At 43.7% G+C, this 23,822-nt stretch overlaps 1 long non-coding RNA gene across 2 annotated transcripts in view; it reads left to right on the forward strand.

Moving 5' to 3' along the window:
* The first annotated feature begins 7,052 nt into the window (after positions 1-7,052).
* Positions 7,053-23,822, forward strand: part of LOC147030991 (uncharacterized) — a 62,241-nt gene continuing 45,471 nt past the window's right edge. For both annotated transcript variants that reach the window (XR_015055829.1, XR_015055828.1), the window contains exon 1: positions 7,053-7,176. This is a non-coding gene — a long non-coding RNA (uncharacterized LOC147030991). The remainder of the gene's footprint in view (positions 7,177-23,822) is intronic.

Genomic DNA, 23,822 nt, shown 5'->3' on the forward strand with positions numbered 1-23,822 from the left:
TGTACATATTTACCTCAGAAGTACATTTGTACACATCATCTAAGTATAATTTGTACATATTCACCTCAGAAGTAGATTTGTACACATCATCTAAGTATAATTTGTACATATTTACCTCAGAAGTACATTTGTACACATCATCTAAGTATAATTTGTACATATTCACCTCAGAAGTACATTTGTACACATTATCTAAGTATAATTTGTACATATTCACCTCAGAAGTACATTTGTACACATCATCTAAGTATAATTTGTACATATTTACCTCAGAAGTACATTTGTACACATCATCTAAGTATAATTTGTACATATTCACCTCAGAAGTACATTTGTACACATCATCTAAGTATAATATGTACATATTTACCTCAGAAGTACATTTGTACACATCATCTAAGTATAATTTGTACATATTTACCTCAGAAGTATATTTGTACACATCATCTAAGTATAATTTGTACATATTTACCTCAGAAGTACATTTGTACACATCATCTAAGTATAATTTGTACATATTTACCTCAGAAGTACATTTGTACACATCATCTAAGTATAATTTGTACATATTTACCTCAGAAGTACATTTGTACACATCATCTCAGTATAATTTGTACATATTTACCTCAGAAGTACATTTGTACACATCATCTAAGTATAATTTGTACATATTCACCTCAGAAGTACATTTGTACACATCATCTAAGTATAATATGTACATATTCACCTCAGAAGTACATTTGTACACATCATCTAAGTACAATTTGTACATATTCACCTCAGAAGTACATTTGTACACATCATCTAAGTATAATTTGTACATATTTACCTCAGAAGTACATTCGTACACATAATCTAAGTATAATTTGTACATATTTACCTCAGAAGTACATTTGTACACATCATCCAAGTATAATTTGTACATATTCACCTCAGAAGTACATTTGTACACATCATCCAAGTATAATTTGTACATATTTACCTCAGAAGTACATTTGTACACATCATCTAAGTATAATTTGTACATATTTACCTCAGAAGTACATTTGTACACATCATCTAAGTATAATTTGTACATATTCACCTCAGAAGTACATTTGTACACATCATCTAAGTATAATTTGTACATATTTACCTCAGAAGTACATTTGTACACATCATCTAAGTATAATTTGTACATATTCACCTCAGAAGTAGATTTGTACACATCATCTAAGTATAATTTGTACATATTTACCTCAGAAGTACATTTGTACACATCATCTAAGTATAATTTGTACATATTCACCTCAGAAGTACATTTGTTACCGTGCTGCAATCGGCACATTTTACCGCGATGATTCAACCACGATAAAGAGAGGGACCCGTGCCGCATAGGCACATTTTACCGTGATGCTTCAACCGCGATAAAGAGAGGGACCCGTGCCGCGATCGGCACATTTTACCGCAATGATTTAACCGCGATAAAGAGAGGGACCCGTGCCGCGATCGGCACATTTTACCGCAATGATTTAACCGCGATAAAGAGAGGGACCCGTTCCGCGATCGGCACATTTTACCGCGATGATTCAACCGCGATAAAGAGAGGTACCCGAGTTTTAGGGAAGGCCTGCTGTACTCTGAATGAATGGATGTTTAGGTTTTACAAGGCTTTCATCGATGGCTATGTGGTAATGCATCATTTTACCTTTGGTTTGATAATATGTGAATACGCTTTCGCTTTGTTTCTGGGGTTTACCTGCAGTGTTTTGGAGAGCTTTTACCGTGGTTTATAAAATAATTGACTCCGAATCTGGACGTCTTTTCTTTCATGCTAAATTGGTGACCCTGACGTGATCCAAATGGACGTACAAGGAGTTGCAAGCGTACAACCAGTCACTGGGAATGAACAGCCAGTCGTGCACTTTTTGGTCGCTCAACCAGCTTCATCAGTGGCAGTGGTTTCGATAAAGTTTCCACCATTCCAGCATAATGACCCGTAGCTGTGTGTTTTTGGTTTTTTTTGCATACATTGTCAAGGGTCGTGTGAGAGCGAACACACAACGCACAGCAAGGAGGGAATGAGACAAGAGCGGCGTAGGAAAGACAAAACAGTGAGGAACAGAGACATTAGGAGATCTGTGGAAGGGAGAGGGATGGGGTGGGGAACATGGGATATACAAGATGGACACTACAGGGACTTTCAGGAAGGAAAGCAGGGAATTTGAAGGAGTTGGGTTTGGGATGGATTAATGGAGGTAGAAAAGATCGAGGATTTGGATGGGGGACGATAAGAGATGGAGAACAGCAGTTTTGAAGGCCTGGAGGGAAAAATGGGATTGAACAGAGTGAGGGGGTTTATTCCAAAGGTGAGAAAAGAAGAGAAATGAAAGAGTGAGGGTGAGCAGTGATTTGTGATCTTGGTACTTTTATCAGAAGGGGGTTGTTGGCAGACCTTGAGTGTCCACCGGAAATATGGTGGGGACAAATCGCAGACAGAGCAGGGGGGTGAGACCAGAGAGGAGATGGCAGAAGACAGAAAGACCACCAAACTGCCTGCGGTGAGAGAGTGAGAGGCCCAAAAACTCAGCCTCATCGTGGGATATACTAATGATCCAAAATGCCTTGGTTTCCACTGCGTGAAGCCTAGAAAGGTGAGAGGCAGGAGTACCAGCCCAGAGGGGGGAACAGTACTCCATCAGGCTGCGTACGAAAGCTTTGTATGTGGTCAGGAGCTCAGGTGGGCCGAGGAAGGACTTTGCACGACGGAGGATTCCCAGTCGGCGACTGGCTTTGGAGGCGAGGTTTGAAATGTGGCTTTCCCAGGAGAGATCATGGCAGATATTGAGACCCAGGGGCTTGAAAAAAAAGGACTTCTTCCAGAGGATTGTTGAGAAAGTCGATTGGGGGGGTTCCAAACAGTCCTTTCGGAGAGACAAAGTGAGAGTGTGAGATTTGTCCGGATTGAAAGACATGTTCCACGTGTTGGAGCAGTTTGTGATTTTACCTAGATCTGCAGTAAGCGAAGAAGCTGCTGCTTGCCGGTCTGATGGATGACATCGTACGGCAGAGGGTGGAGTCATCACCAAAGAGATAAAGAGGATTTTCCAGAGTCGGAGAGATCGTTGATGAAAACCAGAAAAAGAACAAGGCCCAGAACGCTACCTTGAGGAACTCCAGCCTGGACAGAAAGAGATGATGAAAGAACTCCATTTTGGGCCACACGTTGGCTGCGACAGGAGAGAAAGTCAGCGAGCTATGAGTGGAGATGGCCTTGGGTACCATAGGAAGAGAGCTTGGTGAGCAGGGCAGGTGCCAGACTGTGTCAAAAGCACGCGATATGTCAAGGGATCTGGCTCTGATTTCATATCCGGCATTGAGCACCTCCATCCATTGTTGGGAGAGCAGAAGCAACATATCCAGGGGAGAGTGACCTGGTATGAATCCAAATTGATGATCGGAAATCAAGCCATTGGATAAGAGGAAGGATTTAATGTCTGAAGCAATGATGGATTCCATAACCTTGCTGATGATTTGGAGAAGGCTGAGTAGTCTGTAGTTGCAGGGATCTGTTTTTGCACATTATTTGCGCAGGGCAGTAATGTTTGCGGATTTCCAAGCAGATGACAGATGACCTTGAGCAAATGAGAGGTTGAATAGAACAGAGAGAGAGAGAGAGAGAGAGAGAGAGAGAGAGAGAGAGAGAGAGAGAGAGAGAGAGAGAGAGAGAGAGAGAGAGAGAGAGAGAGAGAGAGAGAGAGAGAGAGAGAGAGAGAGAGAGAGAGAGAGAGAGAGAGAGAGAGAGAGAGAGAGAGAGAGAGAGAGAGAGAGAGAGAGAGAGAGAGAGAGAGAGAGAGAGAGAGAGAGAGAGAGAGAGAGAGAGAGAGAGAGAGAGAGAGAGAGAGAGAGAGAGAGAGAGAGAGAGAGAGAGAGAGAGAGAGAGAGAGAGAGAGAGAGAGAGAGAGAGAGAGAGAGAGAGAGAGAGAGAGAGAGAGAGAGAGAGAGAGAGAGAGAGAGAGAGAGAGAGAGAGAGAGAGGCAGGTTTTTAGGACACGTGGGCTAATGCCCTCTGGACCGGTTGCAGAATCTGAATTGAGGTTTGACAGCAAGCTCTCCACTTTGTCAGAAGAAAACGACACAGAGTCCAGGTACAGTTGGGTGCAACTGGGTAAGGTGGGTACAGAAAGCAATGGGTTTCAGACACAAGACTTCGATGCAAACACCAAGTTTCGGCATTCAGCCTTTTCACATGTGGTATCAGCAGTGCGGCCATTTGAGGTAAGGGAGGGGATGGATGGGGAACATACACCAGAAACAGATTTGATTAGACGCCACCAGGATTTGGAGGAGGGAGAGAGGTTTGAGAGTTCAGACTTGAGATTAGAAAGATGTTGTTTTCTGGCTCTCCTGAGTGTAGATACACACTTGTTCTGAGCTTTACGGAAGGAACTGAAATTACCTTCAGTTGGGCTTGCTTTCAAGTTGTTTCAGGCCAACTGCCTCACCATAAGCATCAGTGAACCAAGGGGGGAGGAAGGGTAGGACAACTGAAGACGAGAGGGGATAAATCTGTGCATGAGGTAGACCAAGTTTCTTTGAAAGAATTCCCAGGATGAGTTGATTTTGGAGGAAGTAGCAATGGGAGACCAGTCTAGATGTTTGATGGCTGCTTGGAGACCCTGCCAGTTGGCTTGAGTGAAATGCCAGACTCGACAGCGCTGAGGTGGTTCTCTGATAACAGCCAAAGAGATGTCCACTTTGACAAGGACGTGGTCAGAAGAACTGATTGGAGCGAAGGAAGAACAGCAGATATTTTCAGGGAAATTTGTCAAAATCAGATCCAGAAGAGATGGAGTACCATTGGTTGAGATCCGGTTCGGGAAGTTGAGCGATTGAGTCAGTCCCATTGAGATGCAGAAGTCTTTTGCTGAAATGCCATGACAGGTGAGAGAGGTACCCACACCTAGCCAACTGGCATGATGACAATTGAAGTCACCACATCTGAGGAAGAGAGTTTGGATGAGAAGTTAGAAGTTGGTCCATGTTTTTGGATAGTGAGGTGTAAATGGAGTCATCACTGTTTGGTGGACAGTCCAACACATGTAAACATGAGGTAGGAGTGGAGGGAACCCTCAGCCAGAGGTATTCCTGTAGGTGTGGGGGAGTGAGGGCAGTGCATGGAGAGTGAAGAATAGAGTCTTTGATGAAGAGAGCAACTCCTCCACCAGGACAAAGCTCAGGTCTGTCATACTGGAGGAGGGAATAACCAGGGAGAGATACTTGAGAGTCAGAGACGTTTTGAGGGAGGAAAGTTTCTGTTCGGCAGATTATGTCTGGCTTGTCAGTGGCAACCTGGATGAAGAAGATCTGTCAGGTTTGAGTGAAAGCCCCGGTTGCTTGAGTTCCACAATGTTAGGGAAGATGGAGGGGAGGAGGCTTTGGGTGCATGGGAGGGGAGGGGAAGGGGATAGTAGGAAAAGGGAGGGGTGAGGGAGGGGAGTAGGAAGAGTTGTTGACAGAGTGTGGGGGATTGCAGAGGAGTTCGGGGAAAGGGCCGGATGAGTGGGAGAAAAGGCTCAGTGGTGATGGGATGAGGCACAGTGGGGAGTAATAAGGGAAAGGCAGAGGGAAGTTGAAAATTCGAGGAGGGGGAGGGATAAGATGGAAAATAGAGGGCAGAGGAAGGTGGCAGATTTTTGGATGTGAGGGGGGCAACTTTGAGAAGGGGGAATAAAGGGGGACATTGGAGGGAGAAGGGTAAGAGGGGAGAGTTGAGGGAGAAGGATGAGAGGGGAGATTGGAGGGAGAAGGATGAGAGAGGAGATTGGAGGGGGAAGGGTGAGAGAGGAGAGTTGAGGTAGAAGGGTGAGGGCGAGTTTTTGAGAGAGGTGAGAGGGAGGCTTGGAGGGAGAAGAGTGGGATGGTTGCTTTGAGAGTGAGGGATGAGAGGCGTGAATTGGCACTGAAGTTGGAAAAAAAGAATGGTTGATGGAAAGCGAACATTCATAGCAAACTGGGGTTATTTTTATTTTTAGGTCAGAGATGCGATTAAAGACATTTCTTGATGGATGCAATTAAGGCGAATTCAGAGAATGGAGAGAAGAAACGCTGTAACAGTTGGATTTTTTGGGCAAGGTATGAAGGAAAGGTCGAATTGAGAGCAGTCTGTTGAAGTAGAAGAAGAATGGTGATACAGTAAAGAGAACCACACGTGTGAAAGAGGAAGATGAAGCATTATAAGAGATCGTTTTTTTTTATTTTTTAGAGAGTTTTCATTAGATTTGGTAATAGAAAGATTGTTGAAAAAATCGTGAGGTGAATTTGGATCGGTAATCGCAGGGGGTGGAAACAGATCGTGTGGTTTCAGGAAAAGCACGTGGTTTCGGGAGGTGTATCGTCAAAAGTGGATTTATTTATTTATTTTAAATAAGGATTGCGTAACATCCGGAAAAGGGAAGGTTGAAGTAAAATCGTGGAGGCGTGTGGTGAATTTGGAACGGTAATCGCAGAGGGTGGAAACAGATCGCGTGGTTACGGGAGAAGCACTTGACTATGGGAGGTGTATAGTCAAAAGTGGATTTTAAAACTTATTTATTTTAAATAAGGATTGCGTAACATTCGGAAAAAGGAAGGTTGAAGTAAAATCGTGGAGGCGTGTGGTGAATTTGGAACGGTAATCGCAGAGGGTGGAAACAGATTGCGTGGTTATGGGAGAAGCACGTGACTATAGGAGGTGTATCGTCAAAAGTGGCTCATTTATTTATTTATTTTAAATAAGGGTTGCGTAACATCCGGAAAAGGGAAGGTTGAGGTAAAATCGTGGAGGTGTGTGGTAAATTTGGAACGGTAAACGCAGAGTGAAGCTGATGGGTCGATGAAAACGATCAGGAAGAGTGGAGAGAGACACGTGGTTACAGGAGATGTGTCGATAGAAAGGATACAAGGAAGATTATTAATTTTTGATGGATTTTTGAGGATTGGGTAAGATTGGGAAATGTGTGGTTGTAGGAACAAATTGTGTAGGTAACGGAGAGAGTGAATCAGCTCAAATGGAAGAAAGATGGTGTGCCGGCAGGAGGAAGAAGAAGAAGAGGGAGATGAAGAAGAAGAAGATGGAGATGAAGAAGAAGAAGAAGATGCAGATGAAGAAGAAGAAGAAGAAGAGGGATCGGCATTCGTGGATATGCAGGGAGGAAGGTAGTTGCTTTTTTTTTTTTTTTTTTTTTACAGCGCGGCGACATCGTGCTGTTATATAATTGGCTATTCTGTCCTGTGTCTTCTGTCACATTTATTTCCCTTTAATTTAAGACAAGAAACAGTGTTTTGTTAGGAGGGGATGGGGGACATTGGGAAAGTGGTGAAAATAGGAATTTTAGGTAATAGGGAGAGAATACAAATAAAAACGATCGTACACCTGGAGGGGAAGGATGGATAGGCCTCAAGGGACCTGCGAAGACAAGGTCGACGAAAACTCACAAAATAGCAGGATTTTTGAAATAAAACCGAACTTGGAACATGCAGTGACATGTAGGTGAGAAAATAAACAGGTGAACAGGTCAAAAATCGACCAGACACTTAACTTTGAGAATGTCTGCAGAGACCCCTGAGAGAACCTGCCGACACTCCAAACCAAGAACCGGAAGTGAAGAACCCCAATTCAACACCCGAGACATAACTACCCAGTTGATACGGTTCAGATACATTGTTGGCTCTTTGTCACTCGAGTATGTGATGGAGGTGAGACATATTTTACCACAACCTCCAATGAACAACCCTTACATGATTTTGAAGATTACATTCATAAACTTCCTCTGAGCACCACCACTTTCATCAACTTCTTACAACCGAGGATTTGAAAAACTGAAGACCCATAGCAACTACTGCGTCATATGCAGCAGCTTCTCGGTGACCACCAGGCCACCTTCGACCAGTCGCTCCTTCCTGAGTTGTTCTTACAACATTTACCACCACACGTTGGCATTATACTTGTGGTTAACGCAGAGCTGGCATGACCCGCCGCTGCAGATCTCAGTGATCACCTCATTGACACCATTACACCAACCGTGGCTAGGGTGACATCTCCATCACAGCACATTGCACAGCTACAACCTGACATGGCGGACCTTAAGAAGCTTGGCCTGGAGCTCCATCCATACTGTGCAACACCAGTCATGCCCATATCTATGTACCCCATACCCCGTACCTCAAGAGAAATGCCGTAGCTCACGCTTCCATTCACCTTCACCTTCTGTGAACACTCCAGATTAGTGTTGGTACCACATGACCGTCAGTGCTTATGCTCATCAGTGTGGGGCACCGTTGCTTGTAGCGGCCGCAGGGAAATGAGGCCCACAACTAATGGCGATGAGTTCACCTGGGCCATGCGTCATGTGTTGCTCGGAGCGGCCGGAGGGAAATGAGGCCCACAACTCATGGCGACGAGTTCACCTGGGCCATACATCAGTCACCTTCTCTTCCTTGTGGATTGTACTAGCGGACTTTATTTTCTTATGGATACAGGGGCAGAGGTTAGCATTTTGCCACCATCTGCCGCTGAACGGGAAAATCGATACGAACATTCATTACACGCCGTTAGCAACAGTGCCCTTCCTTCTTTTGGAGAATGCATCTTCCAGCTTGATTTGGGTTTACTTGCTCATTTTTGTGTTGGCTTAATGGTTAGGGTGGTGGGCCTGGCATCCTCAGGCCCCGAGTTCAAATCCCCCTCTCTTCCGTTGAATTAATACCAGGTGGGGTTGACTCTGCCTGTCATCCTTCCGAGGTCGGCAAAGTGAGTACCAGCTTGCTGGGATGATTGAGCCATTTGAATATCCTGTGTTGGAGTGGCAAGGATTGTTCAAATTCCCGTCGAGGATTGTGCCCAATAGCCCAGGAGACTGCTTCGGCAGCACCGACGCTCTGTCCAGAGTATTGTCACGATATATGGATGGATGGATTTACATGAGTGTTTATAATTGCTGACACCAGATGCTCTATCCTTGGTGTGGAATTCTTTTGTGTCATTTCTCTCACCTCGTAGATGTCAAAGATCACCGTCTATTGGATGTCTCAACACAGCTTGGTGTTCTCGGTAAAGCATCCACTGTTTCGTTGCTAAATATCACGTGTCTTCGATCCATGCCCACTCGACCTTTTCAGAAAGTACTTTATGACATCCATTCCATAATGCTCCCATTGGTGACAATCCAGCTCATCAAACACTAGATCACGCAGATCAGGCAGACCACGGGACCTTCTGTTTTCATATGTTTCTTGCCAACTAACACCTGAGAAATTATGTATCACCCACCAGGAGTTTGACTAGATGTTACAACGTGGGATCATCAGACCATTCTCCAGCAGTTGTGCTTCACCACTGCACATGGTATCCAAAAAGATACCTGGGGATTGGCATCTTCGTGGGGATTACCGGTCCTTAAACAACACGACTTTTCCAGATCCTTACTACATTCCACACATTCAGGATTTTACCGCTACACTCCATGGCATTACAATCTTGTCCAAGGTCGACCTCGTTTGTGGATACCATCATATTCCTGTGGATCCAGATGACATCCTGAAGACAGCAGTCACCATGCATTTCAGCCTGTTCAAATTCCTTTGGATGCTGTTCTGCCGACGCAATGCCACACGAACCTTTCAACATTTTATCGATCAGGTACTCCTTGGATTACACTTCTGCTACATATATATAGACGATATTTTAATCACCAGTGCAACCGCAGGAAAACATCAGGAAACACCTATGTCTCCTCTTCACTCGTTTGCAGGACTTCAGCATTGTCATCAATCCCACAAAGTGCATATTCAATGTTCCGGAGTTGAATATCCTCAGCCACTGTGTTAACCGCTCAGGCATCCGCCCACTCAAGGAACCTTCCACACAATCACATATGCACTGGCCAATGCCTCTCTCCTGATTCATCCGCAGCCAGAAGTGCCAACATGCCTAATAGATGCATCTGAGGCCGCAGCGGGTGAGGCCCTTCACCAGTTCATCAATGCCGACTGGAGTCCACTGGCCTTTTTCTCTAAAATGCTGAAACCAACAGAGCGCAAGTACAGCGCCTTTGATTGGGAATTGCTGTATACCTCGCTGTATACCTCGCCATCAAGCACTTCTGCCACTTTTTAGGGGCCAGACAATTATTTGTCCTGACTGACCACAAACCCTTAACTTTCGCTCTATCCACCCTTTCGGACTCTCACTCTCCTCGCACACTTCGTCAACTCAGTGATATCCCATAATTCACCACCGACATCTGGAACATCAAAGCAATTGTGAACTCTGCGGCCGACGTTCTCTCACGTATCGAGGTATTGGCATTGTCTTCCATCAACAAACAGACCATCAATTTTAATGCAATTGTGGCAACATAGTGGGAGGACAGGGAGCTCCATCGTCTTCAATCTGCAACCGGTTCACTTACATTTCGCGAGGTATCACATCCAGGAACAAACACTACCCTCATGTGTGATGTATCGATGGGACAGTCATGCCCTTTCATTTCTGTGGCATTCTCTTGTACAGTCTTCGACACTTTTCACTCACTTGCACATCCAGGTATTCCAGCAACCCAGCGACTCATCACCTTGCGCTATGTCTGGTCATGCATCATCGCTGATGTACGCCATTGGGCCAAGCAATGTCTTCATTGTCAATGCTCCAAGATTCAACATCATACTGTCACACCACTCGGTAGCTTTTCAACACCAGATAGGCATTTCAACAACATCTGTGTGGATCTTGTCAGTCCTCTATCACCTTCAAATGGGCGCAGCTATTTACTGATTTGTGTTAACCGCTTCACCCATTGGCTGAAGGCTACACCGATAGCTGACATCACTGCACCTCCCATGGCCAGGGCTTTTATTCACACCTGGATCACACATTTTGGTGTTCCATCAACCATCACTACAGATCATGGAAGCCAGTTTGAATCGGCTCGAATTCATTATCTGACTCAACTCCTGGCTACCGACCATGTGAGAATCACCACCTACCATCCAGCAGCGAAGGGTATGGTGGAGCATTTCACCGCCAACTAACGTTTTCCCTGAAAGCGCATGACGCTCCACCAACTGGGTGGACATCATACCTTTGTTTCTGCTTGCTACACAAGCTGCTCCAAGAGATGACCTTGGTTCCTCCACTGCAGAGCTAGTGTACGGTGCACCTCTTCGTCTCCTATTGGAATTCTTCTCAACGTCCGATGACATCAACTATGCCAACCAACTTTGTTCGGCCGTGCAGGTCCTTTGGGCGATGCCACACGTTATGCCTTCATCACACCTGGCTTTTATTCCCCAACAATTTTCGACGTGCACCCACTTATTCATACGGTGTGATGCTGTCCAGAAACTTTTGCAGAAACCTTATGATGAACCTTACAAAGTTCTACAACGCTCCGATAAGACCTTCATACTCGGTATTAATGGTGGTCATGATACAGTCTCCATAGATCGCTTGAAGTCAACTTTTCTTTGACGCAGCTCCAGAGCCGACCCTCCCACCGACCAATGGGTCAACACCGACTACAACAATACCCTTATCGTCATACACGACGTGCTCTGGGCATTATGTACACTTCCCAGCACGATATTTATGAGAGTACATTTTGCTAGTTGACCATCTCTGCTTGATGTGACATTGAAAGAAAAATTATTTGTTTTTAACTTGGACAGTAAACACATCTTCTCCTGCATTGTATTGTATTTTGTTTGTACCTTCCATTTGATTGATGTACTTTGAGGGGGAGGACCGCAGTGACATCATTTTGCCTCGGATTTTGTAACATGTAAGTATGCTTAAGCTTTGGTTTAAAGGGGTTTCCTGGAAGGGGCTTTGGAGAGCTTTTACCGTTGCGGTTTAATTAAGGACTCTGAATCCGAACGTCCCGGACATCTTTTCTTCCACGCTAAAATACCGTGCAAGATGACTCTTTATAGTTGGGTCAGCAATTTAATCCAGTCAAGGAAGCTCATTGGTGATCACTGCTTTACCTCTGAGAAATATATATAAACTAGCATAACCCGCGCTCTGCGCGACATGTTGGGGTGGGTGTGTTTGAGAAAGGAACTGATGCAGAGTATCAGTAGTAATTTTACTTTAATGCAGTAAGTGGAATATGATTTCATTGTTTCAGAACTATTTTATTAGCTTGTAATGCTGGGACGCTGGGACGGCACGCAATGCTGGGACGTTAGTCAGCTTGTATGGTTTTTTTTTTGTTTGTTTGTTTGTTTGCTTGTTTGTTTGTCTGTAATCACATATAAAAAATTCTGCAGAGCACAGTTATCATTGAAAATTTTTGTAACTTCGCATATCAGAGGCCTATAGAGGTCCCTTTCAGCGCATAAAATTTTGAAGGTCAAGGTCACTTTGTCGCAAATCAGGGGAGTCGACGAAACCCTTATTTTTTGAGTAATTTTGATCGGATCGTCTTCAAACTTCATGGGAATATAGTTCATGGCCTGGCTCTCAGCTGATTAATTTTTGGTGGCGATTGGCCTTGACCTTCATGGTTAACGCCTGAGGTCAAACATATTTGACCCCAAGGTCAAATTTTCAAGTTTTAGGAACCATATCGTGTAGTACCTCAAATTGAACACCTCGATGAGTGCTTTCTAGATATGTCAAGCTTGAGACATTATGACGTCATTTGGTGACGTTATGAGGCAAACGCATATTTTTCATGGTTACTCTGTAGAACGATTCTCATCGGAATCTCTCGTAGGCAGATATTCCTCAAGGAGTCGCTCCTGGTGGATAGGAGCTCTGTTCACCTCAGTGTGACCTTAAAGAAGTCACACGTGGTCACCTTTTGGCAAGATACAGGTCACCCTGCGGGTGACATTGGTTTATTTACTTTTTTGTACCATGCACCTCATATGGTCTTTGAGATAATGTAAGCTGAATATCACGTTACTCGAGCGCAGAACAAAGTCGAAGATAGCGCGACACGAAACCACAAACTCGGAAATAATATATAAGATATATATATATATATATATATATATATATATTATGTGTATATATATATATATATATATATATATATATATATATATATAATATATATATTTATGCGAGGCCAGCAGCACCATCACTCCCTTCACACCTACAGGTTTAAAATCAGAGTCCCCTCCCTCCAGCACTCCTTCACCCCACTGCTGCCCTGACTCATCCACCTAACCAACCCCCACTCTCGAATTCCCTTTCCCCTGCTCACCGGTGACCCAGAACCGCCGGTTGACCGCTCCCATTTGTCATGACAACTGAACATACGGCACGCAATGCTGGGACGTATACCATCCCAGGACCCAGAGATAACTTCTGCCATGGCTTTGAAAGAAAATCCGCACATTATCACTTTCCTGATTAATAACAGCACCGAGTTTTGCCTTGAGTTTGGTTTCTCCTGGGTATTCTGACAGTGTATGCCTGGCAGACAATGTTTCACAAGCACTTTTATACCATGAACCCATTCGCTGCTCCACGATGTGCGCATATTAACACAAAACTAACATAGTAGTTTGGACACACATCTTGCCAGTGGAGCAGTGTGTGCTTGCATCACGTGCTCTGAGTAACACACCTTCACCTTTTGCAAACCTAAATTCTGCTTAATATGCACTTGACCATAACACATAATACTCTGATGCTACACAGCAGTGAAGATTTCTCAAAGAAGTATACAAAATGTGGGATCAATCATGAGCGGTAATCTACATAATACGTACGCAAAACTGTGGTCTTTTCATCTCTTGACCCCCACCCTCACCACCCAAGCTACCTTGATGCACGGTAGATCTCCCTTCCCATTACTGCTGTTCTCTTACAACCTCCTCCCTTTTACACCGATATCATAAATGTCACCAAGTGTGAAATATCCTCATTTCCTGCCCAATCCTCCCACCTTTCCTCCCTTTGGTGAAATTTCTTATTTTATCTCATTTATCCACCACTCTCCCTTGCGAATTAAATAATAACGATAAGGCTCCATTTTTATGAAATACTTGTTTTGAAGCAAAACGTGTAAAACGCTGATGTGTGTGATTTATGTAGCTGTAGAACCTGATTCAAAAAGATATCTAGACATTCGGTAGAGCACATACCTCTCGAGTGCATACCTCCAGAGCACATACCTCCGCCAGGTTGAACAGTTTACATTTTGTATCCTACTGATAGGTCGGATCTGAAACCAGACCTGAACCCAAATCGAATTGGCTTGTTACCTCTGCCACCGAAGGTGAAGGAGGATATGTTTTCACCCCTTTCTGTCTGTTTGTTTGTTTGTTTGTCTGTCTGTGTGCAGGATATCTCAAAAAGTTGTGGACGGATCCGGATGAAATTTTGTGGACAGGTTTGGTGTGTGACAAGGAGGAACGGATTAGATTTTCATGAACATCCGGATCCGACTTCTGGAATTGTTTGTGATTTTTTTCATCATTGATAGATCGGGCCAAAAACGATATATACCACGATATCTCAAAAAGTTGTGATGGATTTGGACCAAACCTGGTGGACAGGTCGGGTGTGTGACAAGGAAGGATTGATTCGATATTGGTGAAGATTCAAATCCAGATTCCAGAATTTTTGAAGTGATTCTTCGCCATTGAAAGTTTGGGCTAAAAACGATATTTACTGTCGCATGATATGTCAAAGATCTGTGGACGAGTTCTGACGAAACTAAAAGTTGATGAGTTGGGTCGGTGACGAGAACAAGCCGATTCGATTTTTGGTTAAGGTCTGGATTCAGATCCGACCTATCAGTGGGATACAAAATGTAAATTGTTCAGCCTGGCGGAGGTATGCGCTCTACAGTGTGCCGTTCCGCTTCACCAAGTGTCGCTCTGTGAGTTATTTTTCATTTGATTGTTGACATGGACGCAGTGGCTGTGATAAAGAATATAGTAGGATTCGGAAGAGAATGTGGTCTCTACATCTGAGCGAGACAAGAAACAATACTGTGTGTATCATGTATGTCAACGGAATATTGGTGAATGCTGGGTATTCTGACAGCCAGCCACAGACTGAGCGTCTTGTGGCGTGCAGGGTTTTTCCTTGACCAAACCGAACTTTTAACAACCTACAAGGCCTTCATTCGCAGCTTGATGGAGTACTGCTCTCTTATTTTGCCCAGTGCTCCTGCTTCACACCATGCCCCTCTTGATGCCGTGGAAAGCAAGGCCCTCAAAATCTTTGGGATCTCCCGCAACAGAGCTGAGTGTCTTGGCCTGTTACACTCTCATTCCAGACAGGTTGGTGGCCTCTCTGTATTGTACCCCCTCCTTTTTGGTCTTGCTTCAAGACACCTTTACACCACGACCTCACAACTCCATCCATACTCATGATCTCTTCCACCCCAAATAGCCCCATTCCCAAGCATTCCCCCTTTCCAGATTACCTTGATTCTACCCACTCTCCCTCACCCCTTTTTGTTTGTTAGTTATCGTTGGTTTGTTCCTTTCCTGTTTCATCGCCACTTTCACCTTCGTCTTCTTGTTGTGTTTCATTCAGCTTGTGTGCAGCTTGTTCACCCCATGTGTCCTTCTTCCCCTCCCCTTCATATCAATCTCACTCTCGGTTCTTATCTGCTATTGGTGTTTCCCCCTTTCCATTCCATCCCACTCAAACTCTTTCACGAGCCTCGACGAAGTATGCAAAATGCACATGGTGGATCTGGATCCATGTCTTTCTTTTATTCAAGAAAATTCTATTTGTCAATTGTCATTTTTTACTGTTTTACACAACCTATCATAAAATGTTCTCCATCCTTTCAAATCAAGCAATATTTTCTTGCCAGTCACCATTTTTTAAGGATTATTAATTGTACAAATGTTCCTTGACCTCAGCCATTCCCAAGACCACTGTATCTCCTCCATCTTGGTGGAGCACGCCACCCTCCAGGTCATGGGACAGTCTTTCCAAAAGATCATATTTGTATAATCTGAGTTTTTTTTTTTGTATACCTTGTCGAGGCTCGTATAAGAGCTAACACACAACGCACAGCAAGGGGGCATGAGACAAGAGGGATGGGAGTGGGAAGGACAAAACAGTGGGGAACAAGGACATCAGGAGATCTGTGGAAGGGAGAAGGATGAGACTGGGAACACGGGGTATGCAGGATGGACATTACAGGAACTTTCAGGAAGGAAAACAGGGAATTTGAAGGAGGTGGGTTTGGGGTGGATAAACGGGGGTAGAAAAGATCGAGGATTTGGATGGGGGATGATAAGAGATGGTGGTGAACAGTTGTTTTGAAGGCCTGGAGGGAAGAATTGGATTGAACAGAGTGAGTGAGTTTATTTCAAAGGTGGGGAAAAAAGAGGACTAAAAGAGTGAAGGTGAGCAGTGATTTGTGATTTTGGTAGTTTTACCAGAAGGAGGTTGTTGGCAGACCTTGAGCACCTTGCGGAAATATGGTGGGGACAAATCGCAGACAGAGCAGGGGGTCGAGGCCGGAGAGGAGACGGTAGAAGACAGAAAGACCACCGACCTACCTGCGGTGATAGAGTGAGAGGCCCAAAGATTCAACCTCATTGCGGGAGATGCCAATGATCCAAAATGCCTTGGTTTCCACAGCGTGAAGCCGAGAAAGTTGGAGGTAGGAGCACCAGCCCAGAGGGGAGAGCAATACTCCATCAGGTTGTGGACAAAAGCTTTGTATGTGGTCAGGAGCTCAGGTGGGCTGAGGAAGGACTTTGCACGACGGAGGATTCCCAGTGAGATGACCTGATGGTGAATGTGCTGTTGCATGATGATGAAATGATGTCTCCCAAGAAGTCAGAGAGAATCTTGTCTACTTTAGAAGAAAACAAAAAGTCAATATAATGTGCATACAGAAACAATGTTTAACTAGAGGGTCACTTGGTAGAGCGCATACCTCTGCCAGGCTGATTAGTTTACATTTTGTATCGCACTAATAGGCCGGATCTGGATTCGGACCTGAAATGAAATTTAATAGATTTGTTCTCATCAGCGAACCAATTTATCTTCCAAGTTTCATCTGAATCCGTCCACAACTTTTTGAGACATCACTCAATGGTGAATAAAAAAATCACTTAAAAATTGTTGGATTCGGATTCGGATATTCACCAAAATCTAATGATGTCGACCTTGTCACATACCCAAGATCTCCACCAAATTTCGTCCAAATCCATCCACAACTTTTGGCGATATTTTGTTCACAGACAGGGGTTTTAATAAATACAACCTCCATCCACCTTCGGCGGCGGAAGTAATGAAATAGCTAACAGCTGTTTTTTAGTGAGTAAATTCCATTTCCTCCAGCCATGCTACCACTTGCATGGGATCTACCACTTGCATTGGACTGCAGAAAATTTGATCGAAATTATCACCACACGTTCTAACCATCATCAAGAATATTTACATTTTACAATATTTTCCTTGAGATTTGACCTCCACTGTTGTGTAGGAAGTTATGGTTTTGCCCGACTGATACTTCTTGTTCTGACGGAACTTCATGGAAGTGTGAGACACTGAAATTTCCTAAATCAGAAACTTTTCACCGTGCTTGGCTGCCTAGCCAGGGTGTCACTTCATGCTTGGCTGCCGAGCCAGGGTGTCACTTCATGCTTGGCTGCCGAGCCTGGGTGTCAGTTCATGCTTGGCTGTCTAGCCAGGGTGTCACTTCATGCTTGGCTGCCGAGCCTGGGTGTCAGTTCATGCTTGGCTGCCTAGCCAGGGTGTCAGTTCATGCTTGGCTGTCTAGCCAGGGTGTCACTTCATGCTTGGCTGCCGAGCCTGGGTGTCAGTTCATGCTCGGCTGCCTAGCTGGGGTGCCACTTCATGCGTGGCTGCCAAGCCAGGGTGTCACTTCACGCTTGACTGCCGAGCCAGGATGTCACTTCATGCTTGGCTGCCGAGCCTGGGTGTCACTTCATCTTTGGCTGCCTAGCCAGGGTGTCACTTCACGCTTGGCTGCCTAGCTCGGGTGTCACTTCCTCTTTGGCTGCCGAGCCAGGGTGCCACTTCATGCGTGGCTGCCTAGTCAGGGTGTCACTTCACATTTGGCTGCCTAGTCAGGGTGCTTCACCTTCACCTTCAGAGGAATAATGGCTGAAAGCTTCCCATTTATGAAAGCTTCTGTGGAACTTCCTATTTATGGAACTGCCTTCTGGACGCAGTTTATCACACCCTTGATCTCCTCAGCACTTCAAGCAGACTGTGCAGCACCATCTAATTGCCGCCCACCCATCCCTGCCCATGATCTTTTCTACCCCGTTAACCCGACCTCACTAAACCGTCGTACTTTCAAGTTTCTATTTCCTCCCTTCCCTTCTCTCTCCCTTTCCTATTTTCCTGTTCATTCATTCCCTTTTATGTTGTGTCCATATGTGGTCCTACTGTCCCACTCTCAGTTAATTCCCTTTTTACCTTCTGGTACCTCAGTCTTCCCTGAGCCTAGATCTCGTATAAAAAGGTCTGCTGAAAATGGTTGATAATGGCACATCTTGTACACGACAGGCATTGTGCCAAGTCAAGACACCAAAGACTCTGGTTGTCCATAGGTCTATCAAAATATACTTGATGGCTCAACAACCAGAGCACTGTCCTTCAAACAAAGCACTTCATTATTTGTGGTGGAGTTTGTGCTGAATCATTTGGATATGACCAAGCTATTTATACCATCATGAGACGTGCATTATTTTTTTTACCCAACTGATGCTTGTAGTCCTGATAGCAATCCACACAAAGTACAAGAGGAACCTCTAGATGAGAAACTTGATAATGAGCTTGGCTGCTCAGTTAGGATGCAATGCCACTTTCTCAAGGACAATGGCTAAACGCTTCCAACCCAGAATTCCTGCTGAAAAAGGATGCCACTTGTACCATATGTGTTGATTACATGTTCGATTTTCTGTTCATGATGCTGCAGTGTTCACCTTTGCGATGTTCCGGATGCGAGAGGGCCATATATTTTTACACATTCTTTTTTTCTTTCTATCCATCTGTTACTTGCAAAATCGAAGATTTTTCAAGTCCAGAGACATGACAGAAGTATATAGACACCATGGTTTTAAAAGAATTTATTAATTGAACATTTGAAGTATATTTGATCCATTTTAATACATACACGAGGATTTGGTCGACTTGCCATTTGCAGATTTCAATGCTTTTACTCTTCCAGGCATAGAACTAACAAGTTCCGAAATTTTCTCTTGTGGGATTTCCGCCCAGACTTCACACAAAAGGATTAGCAATTCTGTCCATGATGTTAGTTTCCTGGATTTTTTTTCCGCACAGGTCGATCCAATATGGCCCAGAGGTGTTCTGTTGGATTCATGTCAGGAGACTGACTTGGCCATGGAAATGGTTTGATCCCATTTATGTCCTGCCATTATTTGGTCTTTTTTTGCAGTGTGGCATGGAGCTCCATCTTCCATGAACAGAGTGTTGTTTTTGATTTTCTGACCAGTGGAGAAGACGGGGAGATGTCCATCCTCAAGGATAGAAATGTGGGTCATAGTGTTGATGTTGCCAACACACTCCATAAACTCTGACCGGCCAGCACTCTAGATTGCTCCCCACACCATCACTGAAAAACCACCGTGTTTGACAGTTGGTTGCAATCGGTTCAAAGAGAACACTCGAGTGGGAAGTCTCCAGACCCATACTTGTCTGCTGTCAGTAAATTGAGTAAATTGGGACTCATCTGAAAAAAAATTACAGTTTGTCAAAACACTAAGGGTCTGTTGGCCATCTCATCAGCCCACTTCTTTCTACTTTGAATGTTGGCTGGTCTAAGAAGAGGTCTTCTCCGAGCTGCTCTACATTAGTATCCCAATTGATCAAGGTACCACACGGCATTTCTTGAGCTAACTTGGACGTCCTCTGCACCATCTGCTGCCTTGCAACGGGGAGTTTTCTCAATGGACCGCTTGACAGCTCAAAGACACCTTTCTGAGGGCCCAGGTCGACCAGAACGGAAAGCTGTGGATTCCTTGCCTTCGCTGGTGAAATGCACAATCACCCGATTGACCGTAGAAAGCGGAATGCCAAGGTTCTGAGCTATCTGATGCTGGCTGACTCCACCTTCCGATTGGCCAACAATTCGTCCTCTTTGAAAATTGCACAGTTCGTGTGCTTTCTGCGTTCGAGGCATAGTTGATTGTCGTACAAGACCCAGGAACTCATTTCTGCAAAGAAATAGCCGAATATTGGGACAAATCGCGTAGTAAAACTGCGTTATACAGATTAAATGAATAAATTTAAGGTGTCTATTTATTTCTGTCATGTCTCTGTATCTTGGTCAGTCGATTTTGTTATTCTGTCTATCTATCTGTCTGTCTGTCTGTTCATCGCCGACGGGTCACAATTTTAAACCGTTCCTCAAAAAACTTCACCACATGGTAGTTTCTCATAAGGAAGAAGCCTATTGTTTTTGAGGTCAAAAGGTCATCATAGGCCAACAAAGGTCAACAACTTAGGTGAGATTTCTAAAATCCTCAAATTTCATCCGATTGATTTGACATTTGAAGAGGATTTATATTTCAAGTCACTGAATTCAGCCATTAATTATTTTGAGGTCCAAACATCAAAAGGTCAATATATGCCCAAGGCCAACAACTAAGGTGGTATTTCTAAAATCCTCAATTTTCATCCCATTAACTTGAAATTAAGTCTGGTGTTGGCTTAATGGTTAGGGTGGTGGTCTTGGGATCCTAGGGTCCTGAGTTAAAATCCTGCTTGGCTGTGGAATTAATACCAGGTGGGGTTGACTCTGCCTGTCATCCTTCTGAGGTCGGCAAAATGAGTACCAGCTTTTTGGGTTGATTGAGCCGTTCGAGTGTCCTGCGTCGGAGTGGTGACCCATCCAGGATTGTGCCCAATAGCCCAGGTGACAGCTTTAGCAGCACCATTGCTCTGTACAGAGTATAGTCCCAATGGATGGATGTTGGCTTCATGGTTGGGGTGCTGGGCTTGGGATCCTAGGATTCTCAGTTCAAATCCCACTCGGCAGTTGAATTCATACCAGGTGGGGTTGACTCTGCCTGTCATCCTTCTGAGGTCGGCAAAATGAGTGCCAGCTTGTTGGTATCCTGTGTCGGAGTGGTGACACATCCAGGATTGTACCCACTAGCCAAGGAGACTGCTTAGGCAGCACCAACGCTCTGCACACAGTATGGTCCCAATGGATGAATGGAACTTGAAATTTGAAGAGGATTTGCATATCAAGTCACTGAATTCAACCACCAATTATTTTTGAGGTCAAATTTGTTGTATGGATTTTGCAAGTATCGTGCTCTGCCCAATGTCTTATTCTTGTTTGTTTGTTTGTTTGTATGTATGTGTGTTGATTCATTTATTCTGATTTTGATTCCAAAGAAATTCGACTTATCGATTAAATAATCCACAGAAGATATCTGTTTGTTATTCAGGTGTGTTTGTGTGTGTGTGTGTGTGTGTGTGTGTGTGTGTGTGTGTGTGTGTGTGTGTGTGTGTGTGTGTGTGTGTGTGTGTGTGTGCACACATACAGATGTGTACATAATTAAAAGTTCATTAATTGACAAGAATAATTAATCATCGACATGTTGGGCTTCATTTAATATGCTGTCTGCTCTTCTCTTTCTGCACTACAATTCTTATGCCCTTCCCATTGGATTGTCAAATTTGAAAAGGGTTATGTTATTTTCTACAATTCAAGGTGTAGATGATCTCTGCATTGGGTATGGCTCTCATTGTGTATTTTTTTTTTTTTTTTTTTTTACTATCAATACACAATGAGACTATTTCAATCTGTTTGGAAACAAAAACTTCCAGACTGCATCCCGCTCACTCATCAGCTCTCAGGTCTGATGACGTCCAGATTTCCTCCCACAGGTTTTGAAAGCTGACCTCAATACATTTGCCCTAAATTAGAACTGGAGCATTTCTATATCCTTAACATCTGGAGGAAGGGAATCAAAATGTTTATGTGGACAGAGCAGAGGTGGATCCGGGATGGGGCAAAGAGTTGAGGATGAGACAAAAGGGTCCAGACCCTGCCCATTTCAAAAAAAAAAAATTAATTATTATGACTTAATCTAATAATTATATATATATTTTTTTATTGGAATTACTTTTCAACGTGTGTTTCTCCAGCAATAATGGTCAATTGTCAGAATGAACCTGTGGTGCAGGTATTGTCTTTGTGACAGTCTAGTGGGACTTGTTTGGACCTCTTCCTCCTGGATCCATCTTTGGACTTTCCGATATATCGTGAACATTTTTATACATCCATCCGGTTTAAGTGTTAACATTAACTCAGCCCCTAGTCGTGAACTTTAGACCTGGAGTACTGTACATTCATTGATAAAAACTCGAATGTCTCTCCAGTATTCAAACTCTCTGCTTTTGTTCTCATCACCATCTCAAAATAGACTCTTCCTCAAGTTTATTTCACTCGGAAAACTTGAGTTTCCTCCTTTAATGTTTGTTCTAAAAGTTTCTTTGAAACAAGGAAAGCAGAATGATATACCCAGCTGATGGTTATTTTTGCCAGCAAAGGAGGAGGGAGGTTATGTTTTCACCCCTGTACGTCTGTATGTCTGTCTGTTTGTTTGTTTGTCTGTAAGCATGATATCTCAAAAGGTTATGGATGGATTCGGACTAAACTTGGTGGACAGGTTGGCTGTATGACAAGATTGAATTGATTCAATTTTGGTGAAGATTTGAATTTGAGAATTTAAATTTTTTTTAGGTGATCTTTTACCATTGGGAGAAAGGGCCCAAAACAATATTTCAAAAAGTTATGAACGCATTATGACAAAAAAATTGGTGGATGAGTTAGGTAAGTGACAAAAACAAGCTGATTATATTTTGGTTAAGGTCCGGATCCAGATCTGGCCAATCAATGGGATACAAAACATAAACTGTTCAGACTGGTAGAGGTATGCGCTCCACCGAATGCCGTTCTACTTTATTACATCCACCACCAAAGGTGAAGGAGGTTGTTTTCACTCCTTTCTGTCTGTCTGTTTGTTTGTGTACAGGATATCTCAAAAAGTTGTCGACTGATCCGGATGAAATTTTGTGGACAGACTTGGTGTGTGACAAGGACGAACTGATTAGATTTTGGTGAAGATCCGGATCCGGATCCGACTACTAGAAATTTTAAAGTGATTCTTCACCATTGATAGATTGGGCCAAAAATGATATATAGCACGATATCTCAAAAAGTTGTTGACGGATTCAGATGAAACTTGGTGGACAGGTGTCTGACAAGGAAGAAATGGTTCAATTTTGGTGAAGATCCGGATCTGATAATTTTTAAGTGATTCTTCACCATTGAGAGATAGGGATAAACTAATATATAGCACGATATCTCAAAAGGTTGTGGACGGATTAGGGTGAAACATGGTGGACAGGTTAGGTGTGTGACAAGGACGAATTGCTTCGATTTTGGTCAAAATCCGAATCTGGATCGGGATACGAGAATTATTTAATTTTCAAAGTGATTCTTCGCCATTGAGCAATAGGGCCAAAAATGATATAGTCCTGTACAGCATGATATTTCAAAAATGTATTGGGCCTGATATGTTCTCGTGGATCAGGCATTATGTGGAGGAGGTGTGCGCTCTACCAAGTGCCCTTCTAGTTATTTACAAGTGTACAGTTGCAGATGCATCTCGATGTAATGCTGGATTTATATAATCACCTACAAGTAGAGCAGAACCTGAGATATCTGCATTCAAAAGCGTAAAATTATTCCAAGGACATGTCCTGTTAACTGGCGGAAGAACATATCTTGGATAACTTGAGATGATGATGATGATTATGATGATGATTATTATTATTATTATTGCAGTTACAA

This window comes from Eptatretus burgeri, chromosome 3 (genome assembly GCF_056783735.1).
Source record: "Eptatretus burgeri isolate ZD-2024b chromosome 3, Ebu_testis_v1, whole genome shotgun sequence".
Lineage (NCBI taxonomy): Eukaryota > Metazoa > Chordata > Myxini > Myxiniformes > Myxinidae > Eptatretus > Eptatretus burgeri.